We start from the raw sequence: 16,417 nt of genomic DNA on the forward strand, positions 1-16,417 counted from the left end.
ACATTAGATCAAAGTCAACCAGCCTCAGCAACTTAGTGAGGCTCTATGAAAATCAGCGGAACCCCTTTTCTTTATAGAATAATTTATTAAAGGCTGAGAATGTTTCTTAGTAAAAAAAAAAGATCTAATTTCAATTTGTCATTGAGAGAGGGTGGGGAGGGAGAGAGAGATCATGCAAAAATAAAAAAAAAGTAACCAGTGACACTCTTAGTGTCAAGGATGTAAATATTTTAAAAGTAATAGTGAGCTACTTGGAAAACTCATCTAGTTTATTAACTACTCCTTGGGAAGTTAGTCTACTCTCCAAAATATAAAAGTGAGAGAGGGATTCTTTATTAAAGTGTATATAAGAAAAAAGAGGACTTTTGATACAGCTTTTAGTTGACCCAGACTGGGTCAACTTTAGTGGGTGATTAGGGTTCTGCAAGATGATAAATCCTTGAGTTATTTGGAATACAGTGATTTTATCTAGTCTTCATAAATGAAGATTGAGTTCTAATATAAATCAGGGTTGGCAAAGGAAAAACATTTCAATGAAAAGTAAATGTATGAAAAACACATAAAACAAATTTAACCAAAAGTCAACATTCAGAATATTTATGCAATTATGTAATCACCAGTAATGTAAAAACAATGACAACTAAAGAAAAAGTGAATTAATAAAAAACAAATAAATAATGTAATGAATTAATTAATTAATGAATAGCTAAGCTAACAAGTGCAATGATGTAATGTGACTAGAATTTTCAAAGTCAGCTTGTAGCCATGAAAAAGTGTAAAAGTACATAGAAATGGTGTTTTACTACTTACTGAGACATACCTTATGAACTACAAGTTCCACTCCTAGGTGGGAAGAGTTGAACACAGAACCCATTCACCTGGATCTGTCACTTGGAAACTGCAAAAATTACCTTTTTCTTTCCCCTCAAATTTTATTGCTGCTTCCAAGAACACTACCCTCTATATTCACGCTATCATTGTAGACTTGTAGCATGTGAACCCCTCTACTGTTCAAGTTTTTCTTCTTTTTTTTCATTGCTCTTTTCTCCCCACCCCCATATATCTACCAATACTTATTTTGTGTAGCAAAATCTACATACTCAGCAATCACCTGGCTTATATCTTACTATATCCATTTCCTATCTTGTGCATGACCACATTATGATCCCCTCCATCAAAACATCAATAGTCCAAAGTGATCAGAATGTTGGTAAAATTTGCAGAATATTAAAGGTCAGTTACACAACAAGAAAGGTATAAAAAGTGAGCTTCATTTAAAGGTGAAAATAAAAAGAAAATCTTTAGACTTCACTTGTTAAAATAAAGAATCAAAAATATATGAGTCTAAATAATTTGAATTATACCTGTGAGTCACTTTTTTGGGGGAAAGTGATATGAAGACATTGCTAATGAGTTTAAAGCCCAAACTGTTTTTTATGAGACAAAGAATAGAAAAATTAAAAAAAAAATTAAAGTAATTGTGATATCATTTACATAAAAAATGTATACATATTTTTTCACAAATTGCTTTAACCTTATAAACAGTTATAAGTTTAAATACTATTCTTTATGGGAGAGGTCCTATTATTGGAAGAAAACTCTGCCTTAAAATAACCCCATACAGAGGCATTTAATGCAATTAACAGGCCTCAAGTAATAATAATAATAATAATAATAATAATAATAATAAGAAGAAGAAGAAGAAGAAGAAGAAGAGAGGTGGGGAAGATTTCAGGGTTATGAAGCATACCTGTAATATAAGTTACTTGAAAAGACATCATAGGAACATTTTATACAATGTCTGAAGACATATATGTATATATTATTTATACAAAGTGTTTATGAGTTCTGTAGTGTGGGTGCACAAGTCCAATACACAATATTTTTTTTCTTGAATATTTTTTGTTGTAGATGGACACATTACCATTAGTAGTTTGTTTGTTGGCATTTTTTTAATATTTATTTTTAGTTTTTGGCAGACACACATCTTTGTTTGTATGTGGTACTGAGGATGGAACCCAGGCCGCCTGCATGCCAGGTGAGTGTGCTACAGCTTGAGCCACATCCTCGCTTGGGTGGCTTTTTAATATGGTACTGGGTATTCAACCAAGTATCTCATGAATGCTAGGGAAGTGCTCTACCACTGACCCATAACCCTAGTCCCCAAAGTCCTTTACTTAATCTTTTTTTTGGGGGGGGGTGAGAGTGTATGTGTGTAGTGCAGTGGATTGAATCTATGGCCTCATATCAGCAAAACAAGCACTCTATTGATGAAACTATATTCTCAGCCATGATCTGTAGTCTTTTAACAATGACAGTGGAGCAGCCTGTCATTCAAACTTTGATTCTGTGCCCACTTGGCTCAGGTTGGAGGCAGTGCCTGAAACCTTGACCAATCAGTCTCTTAGGTGAGAACTGTGCAATCCTCATGCAGCTGGTGATGAGGGGGAGGTCTTCCACAATCTTCTGTTCCCTTGGTGTCTGGAGCCCACTATTTTTTTCAATCTTTTTGTAGGCTTCTGTCCTGGATCCAGAGCCCAGGTGTCTGTGCTATGTAGAATCTGAAAACAAACCACAGGGACAACGCTGAGAACCCTGAAACCCATGAAATGGTAAGTGTTACTTACTATCTTGAGACTGGGTAGGAAGGTGGCTTAATGATGACAGGAGTGGCAATGGTGGAAACTAGGAGTCATGGCTAGAGACTCCTCATGGTCCTCTCCAGAGTTTTTTGGCTAGAGGGTCACTCTGTGGCAGCCTATCCTTCACCTCCCTCTGACTAGTATAGTGAGGCTTAGATCGGCAGTTGAAAACCTGGCCATATTATTCCATCATTTATGATGTTTTTAGCTACTTTCTGAAGCCCTTTTGGGGCATCCCTGTGCCAGGAGTCCAGCATGTCTCAGATTGTGTGGTGAAGACTGGGATAATTTTCAGGAGAGAACCCCAAATCCATTTGTTGTACTCATGCATGAGAGAGGCTTCTGATTTTAGGGCTTGTTACTCATGAGGGTTTGTTTGTTGGTTTGTTTGTTTATTTAATTTTTGTGTGTGTGTGTGTGTGTGTGTGTATGTTGTTTTCTTTTTGGTACCAGAAATTCAACCCAGAGGCATTCATCCACTGATTCCCATCCCCACCCCTTTTTTTAATATTTTTATTTAGAGACAGGGTCCCTTTGAGTTTTTAGGGTCTCATTAATTTTATGATGTTAGCTTTTATCTCATTCTCTTCATGAGTCCTGAGATTTTTAAATGCAGGGGAAGCAGTATCTCAAATCCAGAACAAAAATCTGAAATCCAGAACTTCAGCTGAACTCTCCATATGTCTCAGAATAAACGCCTAGTTTTCTAGCTCTCTTTTCACATATCCAAATCTAGGGTTCTCTGTTCACAGTGAATAGGTATAAAATAGAATAGATAGTATAATGACCATGTAATCAGGATAATGGGCCTCTATCAACAACACCTGGAGTCTATCTGGAAGATATATTAATAGGCACCATTAAGGCCTATTTCAAATGTAAAAGACCTTGAAGCCCATAGGTGGAAACACCTTCAACAAATTCCTTTGTCCCAGATTGAATTTGAAGAAAAAAGGATGGGTCACTGAAAGGATGAAAGTGAACACATATGGTAGTCAGGATGCCTTTTCCAATGCCTATTCTAAATGCATTTTGCTCCATGTTCTGCCCAAAACCATCAAGAAACTTCTAAGATGGCACACTAAAATAAGTTTGTTTTTTTTTCCTGGTATTATTCCTCATACCACATGATGGAAGTTTTATTTATTCTTGCTTAAATAGATTTTTTTCTTCAAAATTAATGAGACAAGCACCCAGATTCAATTTGCAAACTGAGAAATTTTGGTTAATCTCAAAACTGCACTTTCAGCATTACCCTAATCATTATTTTCCCATGTTTTATTTCAAATATATGCATCATTTATAATGTTTTTCTTCAAGAACTGGAGGGCATTTTTTAAAGATTATAATTTGTCATTCTGAGATTTTCACATGAGAAGAAAACAGAATAAAATTAGGTGACATTAAAAAAAATGAATCTCTCCTAAATGAGGTTTAAGTGTCCCAATTTAGGATTTTTAAAAACGGTAATGGGTCATCAATTGAGGGTTTATTTATTTATTAATTTGTTTGTTTGTTTATTTATTTATGGTCAGACAATCTGGGGTTGTGGCTCAGTGATAGAGCACTCACCTAGCACATACAAGGTCCTGGGTTCCATCCTCAGCAACACATAAATATAAGTAAATAATAAATAAGTAAATAAATAACCCACAGAAACATTCCAAACATTTCAGGAAACTCTTTTATTCTTGTGTGACAGGAAAAATAAAAGTGGGACTAACTTGTATTTAAATTACATGCAATTTCAATCTCTCTCTCTCTCTCTCTCTCTCTCTCTCTCTCTCTCTCTCTCTCCCTCTCTCTCTCTCTCTCTCTGTACTGGGTATTAACCCCAGGGCCTCATGCTTAGAAAGCAAGCACTCTACAAGCTGAGCTATTTACTCAGTCCTATTTTTTTGGGAAGGAGACCAGGGATTGAAATCAGGGGCACTCTACCACTGAGCCACATCCCTACCCCTGTTTTGTATTTTACATAGAGACAGGGTTTCACTGAGTTGCTTAGTGCCTCACCATTGTGAGACTGGTTTTTAATTCATGATCCTTATGTCTCAGCTGATATTACAGGCATGCACCATCATGCCTGGCCAACTTCAATCTTTTTTTTTTAAGAGAGAGTATGAGAGAGAGAGAGAGAGAGAGACAGGGGGAGAGAGAGAGAGAGAGAATTATTTTTATATTGATTTTTCAGTTTTCTGCAGACACAAAATCTTTGTTTGTATATGGTGCTGGGTATTGAACCCTGGCCACACGCAATGCCACGCAAGCATGCCACTGCTTGAGCCACATCCCCAGCCCCAACTAACTTCAATCTTAAAGACTAAAGTACACACAAATTAGATCAAAGTCCATGTCAATATCTTTGTAATATATATATATATATAGTTGTTGATAGACCTTATATTTTATTTACTTATATGTGGAGCTGAGAATTGATTTCAGTGCCTCATATGTGCCAGACAAGTGAGCTCCACTGAGCCCCAGCCCCAGCCCCCTGGTACATTTTTTATGGGGGATATTGGAGATTGAACTCACTAACACTTGACTACTAAGACAAATCCCCAGGATTTTTTTTTTTTTACTTTATTTAGAGACAGTTTTTCACTGAGTTTCTTAGCACCTCGCTTCTGCTAAGGCTGGCTTTGAACATTTGGTAATTCTTCCTCAGCCTCTTCAGCAACTGGGATTACAGGCTTGCACCAACACACCCAGCCCCTGGTACATTTTTAATACCTGTTTTACGTAGATTTTAACCAGTGGCCTTAACTTTTTTTCTAATATATATTTGATTTGAATCCAAAACCCAGAAATCAGTGAAACAGAATCTATTTTTTATCTCCAACACTTCTTTTGGTTATGTCAGTGTCTGAGTTAAGATTCCCCATTAAAGAATTTACTGTCTTGTGTTCTCATTCTGACCTTCCATATGACCTAGTTCTGAGTTTTAGAATATCTGAAACAAGGTTTCCAGAGATTCCAAAACTTGGGCAGTATTTAGAAAACACCACTCTCTTGAGTCTTGCCTTATAGGGACCAGTTTGAATTTTAAGTGTGTAGCTTCTAAAGGGATGGACTAATTGGATGCTTTGCAGCTGGAAGGCATTTTCTCTTATACTTTCTATCTAAAAGGAACTATATTTGTTTCCTTTTAGTAGATACTTTGAATAAAGGTACAATAAAAATAGATGTGTGGCAATATATTTAGCAAAAGGATTCCAAATTTTTTACATATATACCCAGAGTTATTATTACTGGATTGTATGGCATTTTTTTACTGAGAATTATTATTTATATATTTTTTATTTATTTAAATACTAGAGATTAACCCTAGGTCACTTTACCAGTGTGCTACATACCCAGTCTCCAACACTTTTATTTATTTATTTTTTATTTTTGAGAGAGGGTTTTACTGAGTTTCTTAGGACCTTGCCAAGTTCTTGAGGCTGGTCTTTAACTTGAAAATAAATGCCTAGTTTTCTACCTCTTATTCTCCTAAGCCACTGGGAGTACAGGCATGTACAATTTTGCACTGCTACCCCAAACTATTACTAGTGGATTATGTGGCATTTTTATTTTGGGCTTTTAAAGAACCTTAAAAATTTCATAAAAATATATTTATTAAATTTATATTGTCACCAATATTTTTACATATTTGTGTACCCTGGAATCCTTATTAATTATGAGATATTTTCTTGGTTTTCTATGGTTTGGTGCTGAGTATTGAACCCAGAGGTGCACACCACTGAGATAAATCTACATTTTTTTACGTTATATTTTGAGACTGGCTCTCATTAAGCTGATTGTAGCCTTGTTATGTTACTGAGGCTGTCTTTGTACTACCAATTCTCCTGTGTCATTTTCCATAGCTTCTCTAATTTCAGGCATATGCCACCATAAATGACAATTTTAGATTTTTATTATAGTCATTCCAACAGCTCTGCATAGGTTGCAGAAAATCTATTTGATTAATGCATTAAATCCCTGAGGCAAGTTTATGTGAAGTAGCCAGTGTAGGAGTGTTGTGTAAAGATTAGCAAGGATTGTGGAATGTGATAGGCATTATTATCTAAAGTATATATATGGGGCTGGGGATGTGGCTCAAGATGTAGTGCTCTCACCTGGCATGCGTGCAGCTGGTGCTCGATCCTCAGCACCACATACAAACAAAGATGTTGTGTCCACTGAACACTAAAAAAACAAAAATATTAAAATTCTCTCCCTCTCTCTCTCTCCCTCTCTCTTTAAAAAAATAAAGTACATATATGAAGACAGGAATTGATGTGAACATACTTTATATACAAACAGAGGTATGAAAAGTTGTTCTATACGTGTAATAAGAATTGTGATGCATTCCACTGTTATGTATTTAAAAAATAAAACAAAAAAAATCTTATATGTAGTGCTGAGAATCAAACTCAGTGCTTTCCACATGCTAGCAAAGAAGTCTACAACTGAGACACAACTGCAGCCCATATACCCAGCTTTTTATACTCTCTTTGTAGTAATTAGAAACAACTTTAAAAATTAAAATTGCATTGATATCACTTTTCCTAGTACAGTAATGTATTACTAACTAAACTTATTCTTAGTATTTTTAAAAAATTATCTAATGGTTGACTGTTATTTTTTCCAGAGATTATTTTATCATTTCATTAGGGCTTGGTGAAGGGTCATTTATTTCAGAATATAGATGTCTTCTATTATCAAATGGGTCCATGCTAAGTGTGTTGAAAATAGTGATTCTAAAAGTTCACACAATCTACGCATTTCCAAGACTATAGGAAAAAGGGAAAGACAATATTCACAACCAAGAAACCATTTCCCATGGAAGCATAGTATCAGTGTCCAACCTGGTGTGTAATCCAGATCTTTCAGTGGTAAGGTTTTTTAAGAACCACAACCATAGGTTTTTGGAATCCTCTAAATTACACTGAATGGCTTTAAATCACTTACTCTTCTTTAAAATAAAATTTCTGCCACCTACTTAAAAAATAAAGCACTATGAATGAGAAAGGTGAATGAGACTTAAGTTCTGTGGAGGTACTGAGGTTGAATATTAATTATAGTTTATAAATATCAAATAAGAAGGACCTTAGAGTTGTCTCATCTTTTCCAACACATGATATGGAATACTTAGATGAACTGACATGAAATAATGAAAATACATTTCAGGGAAGTGATATCTCAGAAATTTTCAGGGTAGAATCTTGGAAATGTGGGAAAAATATAGTCATATTCATATGCATTTCTATAAAAAAATAAGTGATAAGTACATGAGTATCAGAGTAAATTCAGTGTGCCTCATGCATTGTAGGTTGAAGGTAATGATAAAGTAGTAACTGAGGAGATCCAGAACTCTATAATTGTGGGAGACATTAACAGCAATTTAGAAAAAAGAAAACATAGTTAAATCCCTTTAGATTTTCCTCTGTCCTCTGTTCCTCTTATGAATTTGATTCTGTCAAATGAGATTATGTGAGTATGGTTCTCTCTGAATTTATGTTTTCTTTTGTTTTTAGGATTCTGGCAGCAATGTCATGTAAAGCCTTGTCTTAAACTCACTTTGGGGGCTCTTTTACCTCCTGTTCTGCACTGCAGAGCAGAGACTCACCTCACTCATTATGTGCAATGAATTGACTTTTGTCAATCTTTGCAAACAATGGTTGGGAGAACAAGCATATCGGAGGATCTTTCATATCCTATAATATGGTTGTCAGACCATGTGGGTTAAAGGGTAGTTACTTGCTATGTTTGAAGAATCTTTCCTATGAGAAGGGCTTATCTATATTTTTTATTTTGGAAGCCCCATAAACACAGAAGAGAAGCATTTATGGTCACAAACTAAGGAATGCCAGAAGCCATTAGGTATGAAAATATACATACATACATACATACATACATACATACATACATACATACATAAATAAATAAATAATATCTTCTCTTAGAGCTTTTAGAGGTAAAAAGTTTATTTTTGTATTTTGTAAGAAAACTAAAATTTCTCTTTGGCCTGACAATATTTTGATGTTTTAAACTTGCTTGCAATTTCTAAGTGTTTTGAATTCACCTATGCCTGGCTATCCCTTACCAGATAACAACCCTCTCTAAAACCTTACTGGTGCCTCATAAATTCTGGCTCCTGCTGACCAAATAACAATTCTCTCTAAATCTCAGTGGCAGCTCATAAATTCTAATGTCTGGAGCTGAATTTATTTTCTACCTTGAAATGTTAGCCATGTAGATCCTTAATCTGCTCTTTGTCTTTGTATTATGATTGTCAAAATCTTGTTAGCTTTAAGTACCTTAGACACCCACCTCCTTAGTGAGTTTTTGTGCTGTAAAAACTTTTTTCTGAAGATCAGGGTAATGATCTCTAGCATGGAATTATGTAAGAGACAGTCCTGGACAGCTATTGTGTACACAATACAATTTTTTTAAAAAAGAAAGAGTGAGAGAGAGAGAGAGAGAATTTTGTAATATATATTTTAGTTTTCGGCAGACACAACATCTTTTTTTTGTCAGTGGTGTTGAGGATCGAGCCCGGGCTGCACGCAAGCCAGGTGAGCGTGCTACCGATTGAGCCACATCCCCAGCCCACAATACAATCTTGATTTAATTTGATTTAAAATTTGAGTTGGTTGTCTTTTCTTTGTGTTTTGGCTTAACATTAATCTTTTTTTTTAACTTCACTGTAAATAAAAACAAGGAACACAACAAAACTCCTGTAAATGAGCCAGGTGCATAAAAAATAGTCATTCTTTACTGAAAGCACAATATTCATTATAGAAATGATATAAGCTTAAAAATTAAAAGATCGCTCAAGTATCAAGGGTGTTTAGGAGTTAGAAATTTTTTCTTTCAGAATATAGGTAGTAAAATAGGACAAAATAGAAAATGTGAAGCATAAATATATTAAGTAATATGCAAAAATCACCAAAATATTTATTACAAAAAAATCATATCTACAGAAATGGTTCAAAAGAAGCAGTCTTTTTGTCAGGAATAAACATTTGGACAGGAATGGAAGTTTTTTTCTCGTTTTAAGTAGTTTTACTTCTAGTGAAAAATCTTTATACTATTTCTGCATTTTACTGGATGGAATTAATTATAATTCATATGTCTGCAAAAAAGGTACTGAATGCAGAAAAATATCATTGCTCAGGTTTAAATCACTTCCATTATTTGATCTTTCCCTTTTTAAACCAAAAATCTACATAAAACCATCTCTTAACTAATATCTCTAACTCTCTATATTAGCAGCAACTAAGTTACAAAATTTGCTATGATAACTTGTCTCTTAATGTACTTAAAGACTATGAATTTGCTAATTAACACTTAGCTATAATACTCTATGATGTTCTCTAGTTAATTATGTTTTCTGTGCCAAGTTTTATACCAAGCTCTTAGTATGTGCCTTAATTACTCTGTGTAGCAATGTAGGATTTATGTGTCTAAAGGGAAATATGCACAAAATGATTATTCAGGAAAAAATCTATCTAATATTATATTTTTATATTTATTTATATATTTGTGTATACATATTTTTATTATTTACAAACACACTTTGGTCTGAAACTACAGTGATACTAGTGTATTTTACTTTGAATTGGCTGTGAGAAACAAACTAAAAAGACTTTTCTCTGTGTTGGTTGGTGATTTCTGCAACCTCAGGAACCTAGTGAATAATAGCAGAAATAAATAAGTAACTCTCTAGTTTCAGGCAGAACCACCAAATTAGATGATGTTTTGCTTCTGCTTTCTATCTTGATTATTAGAAACATACCTTTAAATTTACATGGAACACTTTTGGAATTCTGTTCTGTTAGTTCTTATAAAAAAATCAATGAAAGTGAAAAATAATGCAGGAAAGATAAATAGTTAATTTCAACCAATTCATTTCTTAAAATAAATAATTTTTTTTCATATCACCAAAAATTTTGAAGTTAGAAAAGTTAAAAGCTTTAGAAATAGCCTAAGGCAATTTCTCTTTTACTCAGGACTGTAGACTATATCTCCAACTCATTCCCCTCTAAAATTGGACTGTATGCAAATATTTTTTTAAAAAGTGCTAAAATGCCCCACATGGCATTTAAGTTTTAAAATCCTGACAGGATCTCAAATCTGCCATTTTTCTACTTTACAAAATACAAAATCTTAAATTTGTATACTTAATAAACATTTGCAGAAGTGTAATTCAAAATGACCTAAAAATAAAATGAAAAAAATCATTGAAGGACTGACCCACTTTACATGAGGTACTTATAATATTGAATCCCTTATATTAAATGTCTTTTTATCATTGTCAAAATTTTCCATGTTTATATCATCAATATATTAATCAAAAAATTTTACGCCATTAATATAACAAATATCTTAGTTCTTATTTTATTCGGTCTTTTAAAAAATTAGTATTTAATATTAATAATTTAATTCTCATACTTGTTAAAGTATGAAAAATATACTTTAAAAGCAATGGCCATAGCTTGTGAAAAATCCAGACTAATTTTCTTTTAAGATTGGGAGCCATCTCATCCCAAAGGCATGAAAAGTTAATTTCTGCTTCATTAACAATTACTGTGATTTGTAAATTTGCTTGAAATGCCTACCAGTGCCTTGAACTTACCCATGTCTGGTTTTCCCTGATGAGATAACAACCCTCCCTGAAACTTTAGTGAGGACTCATAAATTCTGTCTTACCCTGACCAAATAACAACTCACTCTGAAACTTTAGTGTTCGCACCATAAATTCTGATATTGTGATCTAAATTTACTCCCTATGTGCTAAACCATTTAGACCATTAACCTACTATGTGTCTTTGTATTATGATTGTAAAATTCCTGTTATTCGTGTAAGTTCTAAAGTCACCCCACTTTTGTAATTTTTTGTGCTATAAAACTACAGTCCTAGAGAACTGGAGTGCTGAATTCTTTTCCCATGGGTTTCAGGAGAGACTGTTATGCTCAAATGCGTGATCCCCAGAAGACCACCAGAGACCAAGATCGATGTAAGCGTCAAAGAGGTGTTTATTGCAAGCAAGCTCAGTCCTCCACACACACAGAAACTGGTGGCTTAGAGGCCCCGAGCCTGGGGTTTGCAGCAGTTTTATAACTCTTTGGGAAAGGCAGAAACCCCACATACATCATAGTGTTACTGCTGTTGACTGGTGATTGTGAGGAGTCCTTGCTTCCCCACTGTTGAAGTACAACATCAGAGAAGCACGTGGAGGCAAGGTCAGAGTGGAAAATAGAAGTTTATTAAAGGACAGCAGAAAGGGGAAGAAGGGGACCCAAGAGGTGGAATCCATGGAAGTGCAGTTGTTTCCCCTTTTTATAGTTCTTTCAGTGATGGAATGTAGGTGGGAAGGCCCAAGGGGTGGGACACTGGTGGCCCAAAGAAGTAATCTGGGCCTGAAGGATTTCATTAATATTTCTTTGGGATGGGCTATTTTAAATCTTCTGGGGCTGTTCATTAACATTTCTTTGGGATGGACTTTGGGCCTAGGGCTTTTGTCAGAACTTCATTAACATTCCATGAGTTGTCCTGCATTTCCCAGAATTCATTCTCAACATGGCCTCCATTTTAGATCCGATTTACCTAACTACACTTACTACCTAATTTTAAATCTGGCTTCAATAGCATCTCTTAGCAAATCATCACACACCTTGTGAATATCATAAACAACTCTAAAACATGATTAGCACATTCACTAGTGGGAACAAGTTGGGTAAGCGTGATTGGTTAATACAAGATGGGGATTCATTTGAACAGATTGGCTTAGGCCATGAGGGGAGAATATGCTGAACTATATGGTTTCCCAAAATGTTATTAACCACCATAAACTACTGGAAGTGTCATGTGGAATACCAGGAATTTTTCCTGTCTCATGCTGATTAGTGGCTGCTAGGGAGTTGCTATGGATCCCAACCTAACCTGACTGAGTCAGGAACACCAGACACAGCAGATCTTTCCTGTTATTTGTAGATAAACAACTCAGCAGGTTAGGTATGAGCCTAGGAGTGCTCTGTGTGTCTTTCCAAGAATAAGAGTCATGCCCCCTTCCTTGGACAGTCTTTGCTCTGAGGTAGAGACTGGTTTCTCACCTTGTGCCTTATGTTTTTTTATGTTTTTTTTTTTTTTAGCTATAGCTGGACACAATACCTTTATTTCACTTTTTTTTATGTGGTACTGAGGATTGATCTCAGGATCTTGCACATGGAAGGTGAGCACTCTACTGCTGAGCCAAAATCCCAGCCACTTAAGTGTTGTTTCTATTGGGCATTTTTACTTTAGGGGTTTTCTTCCCAGTTCAAAGTTCAATCTGTCACCTAAAAAGAACAGAGATCAAAAAATAAATAAATACAATTTGATAATTATTGTCATTATTTTATATCAAATCCTGAGTAATATAGAAGCACATATAATCTATAAACTGAAATGACTTTATATGTAAGTTTAAATGAAAATGTTCTGTTGGTTGGTTTAGTTCCCACTTATGGGAAAAAAACCTTGCCTTAAAATAACAGCAGCCTGAAACTCTGGGGTACATTTCTCAGATTTAAAAAACAAACAAACAAACAAACAACAAAAAACAAAACAAAACAAAAAAAAAAACCAGCACTCAATGACCTGAGATTCTAGCCCTTATTCATGACTGGATTTGATAATATTCCCTGTCATTCCAAAACAGGGCTCACTTCTCTCAGATTCAATATTCATGATCTGAAGCCCCTTCCAATCAAGAGCATTTTGTGGGAACTGTCCATTCCTGTCACCAGGGAGGAAGAGGGTGGACTTTCACTTCTTATCTCCTGAGTTCTGCATTTATGCCATCTATAATCTCACACTTCAGAGTCACAGGTTATTCTTCTATGCAGGATCTGAGGATCCATGATGAGAGCCATAGCCAAGTAGGATTGACACATGGCAATTTTCTTGTCAGCCTACCCAATGTAGCTTAGAGGGAGGACTCTCCATTGTGGAAATGGGCTTGCCTTGGACCCAGGTTATTTGCAGTGACATTGCATGAAAGGTGACCTTGCTCAGGGATTAGGGTGGATCCGGGTTTAGGGCGGATCCTGCTGCCTCAGGCACCTGCTCCTTGAGTTCCCGTTTAGTTCTCCGGGATTCAGAGAGTATTTGGGATGCAGAGCCCAGGGGAGGTGTATTTTTCCCCAGAACGTGCATGTAGAGTGCCGATGAGAGTTCAGGAATAAAGAGTTGCTGTTGGAATCTACAAGGTTTTTGTTGTGGCTCAGTTATTTTGTGATTAACCAGACTGCAGCAGATCCCAAGTAGCCCTACTCCTGAGAGCCAGGAAATGGTGAGTGTGCATTGGCCTAGCAAGGGAGGCAGGGGGAGGAAGACTGTTGGAACCACATGACTGGCTCTGTTGAAAAAAGGAGCTAGCAGATTGGGACTCTGGGCAGTCTCTGGAGTCATCAGGCTTAACTCCTCCACTGGGCCACTATGTTCTCAGTCCTACTGGCCAACCAGGTGAGGAACATGTCAGTGGCAGAGACTGTTTGCTGCCTTCCTTATGCTCAAAGGGCATCCTCAGAATCTGCATAAAATACCATGTGGCAGGTGTGTTCCTGCAGCCCAGTATCTTACCAGATACTGGAGATTGACCAGTGAAATAATTATCAAAATCAAATCTCCAACATCCATTTTTCTGCAGTATAGGAGCTGTCATTTTTGGGTACCTAATTTCCATTTTAGCTATCTAATTTTCATTTTGACATTCTTTAATTTTTACTTTCTTCATTATTATTATTTTGTTAAAATTAGGTGAACTCAGGGATACTTTACTACTTAGCCATATCCTTGGTAGTGGAGCCAGATTTACGAATAGGTAGTTTGTGTAGTTAGGTAAATTGGGTCTAATTTCCAGTAAAATCAATCAAAACTCCATATTGAGGATGGAGTCCAGGATAAGGGGAATTGAAAATGTCCCTAAGGCCCTAAGCCCACCCCAAGGAAATTTTAATGAAGCAGCTCACAGCAAACATGGAGATGCTAATCCAAAAGCCCTTCCTGCCCAGATTACTCCTTCAGCCCACCTGTCCTCCATACTTTGGGTCTTCCCACCTACATTCCAACACTGCAAGATAACAGAACAAAGGACAGCAATGTGACAGGAATGCAGGATAGCTGAAGGAAGACCTTAGCTCTAAAAAAGGTAATAAGACCTTAAATTTTTTTAAAGTTTTTTAAAAAATCTCTTTAATGGATTCTACCACTTTGGTCCCCTTTGTCTTCTTGGGAGAAGTCTTTTCTACTGTCCTTTAATAAAGCTTCTACTTTCTGCTCGAAACCTGCCTTGGAGAACTTATCTAGTGTTATACTTCAGCATTGGGGAAGCAAGGACTCTTCACCAATAAACACCCTAACAGGTTTAAATTTATTTTGAGTAGGGCCCTAGCTAAGTAGCTGAGATTATTTTTGTTAAGGTTTGATTTATGTAGAATTTGCTATTGCAGTAAAGCATACTGTTTTTACACACACACACACACACACACACACACACATATATATATATATATATATATATATATATATATATATATATATATATATTCATATGGGGATCTTATTTATATTGTGATTCTTTATTATTGTAATATTATATTTTCACCATATATATGAATTAGTAGGCCATGATAAGTTCTTTTTTTGCTCTTATAATTGAAAAGATTTTTGGCTAAAGTTACATATAACTTTGTAGATGAATTTTAAAAATTTATGCTTTGATTTCTTACTTCATTTAAAGTAAAGCTTGATGATTTTTTTATTATTGCATTATTGTTGTATTTAATAGTCAGGTTTATTTTGACATTATCATAAAACATGAAATATAATTTGCTCCCCTTCAGTATCCAGTAATTCCCCTTTCCCTATTCTCATGCTTTCTTCTATCATATATTTACTTATAGTTTTTTTTTTAATTATTGCTTTATAGAATGCACATAAAAGTAGACTTCACTGTGATATATTTCTATGTGTATGTAGCAGTTTTGGTGAGATATATTGTCAGTTAATTTGGGGGAAAATGATCACCTTTGTAATGATGAGTTATATTATTTACATGGAATGTATAATTCAGTCTTTTATGTGCTTTTTGTGACTTCTATTTTCTCATAAGTTCTACATATTTTGTTTCTAAAAATGTACACATGTGAAATACCACTTGTATAAGGCACCTATGTAAAATTTATACATAGTGTTTTATGCCCTTTTTAAAACTGGATATATTATGAAATGTGACTGGCCTCAGTGACAATTTTTCTTCTTTTTTTTTTAATTTTTAATGTTGGTTGTTCAAAATATTACATAGTTCTTGATATATCATATTTCACACTTTGATTCAAGTGGGATATGAACTCCTATTTTTACCCCGTATACAGATTGCAGAATCACATCAGTTACACATCCATTGATTTACATATTGCCATACAGTGACCATTTTTCCTACAGATTATTATTTATCTCTTTCAAGATGTATATTGTATTGAGCTATGCCCTTGAGCTTCAAGTGTTTGGGTAAGTACCATTGCATACTTACATGCTATCATGATCACATATGCTCTAATTTCAGTAAGTCTCTGTGATGGGGAGTATCATGTATATTCAATAGCAAAATAGTTTCCACAAATAGATACTAATTTAAACTCCTTTTGAGTTAATGATTATTAATTTGTTTTAAATGTTCATCAATATTACCTAATTTTTTCCATGATGGGTTTTTATTTTGTATTTCTAAAATTTCTAAAGATTT

At 35.0% G+C, this 16,417-nt stretch overlaps 1 long non-coding RNA gene across 1 annotated transcript in view; it reads left to right on the top strand.

Annotated features, from left to right (window-relative positions):
* Positions 1-2,521: 2,521 nt before the first annotated feature.
* LOC143389595 (uncharacterized) overlaps positions 2,522-16,417 on the top strand; it is a 32,978-nt gene continuing 19,082 nt past the window's right edge. The window contains exon 1 of the long non-coding RNA XR_013090151.2: positions 2,522-2,612. This is a non-coding gene — a long non-coding RNA (uncharacterized LOC143389595). The remainder of the gene's footprint in view (positions 2,613-16,417) is intronic.

The sequence above is a fragment of the Callospermophilus lateralis genome, unplaced genomic scaffold, assembly GCF_048772815.1.
Source record: "Callospermophilus lateralis isolate mCalLat2 unplaced genomic scaffold, mCalLat2.hap1 Scaffold_63, whole genome shotgun sequence".
NCBI lineage: Eukaryota > Metazoa > Chordata > Mammalia > Rodentia > Sciuridae > Callospermophilus > Callospermophilus lateralis.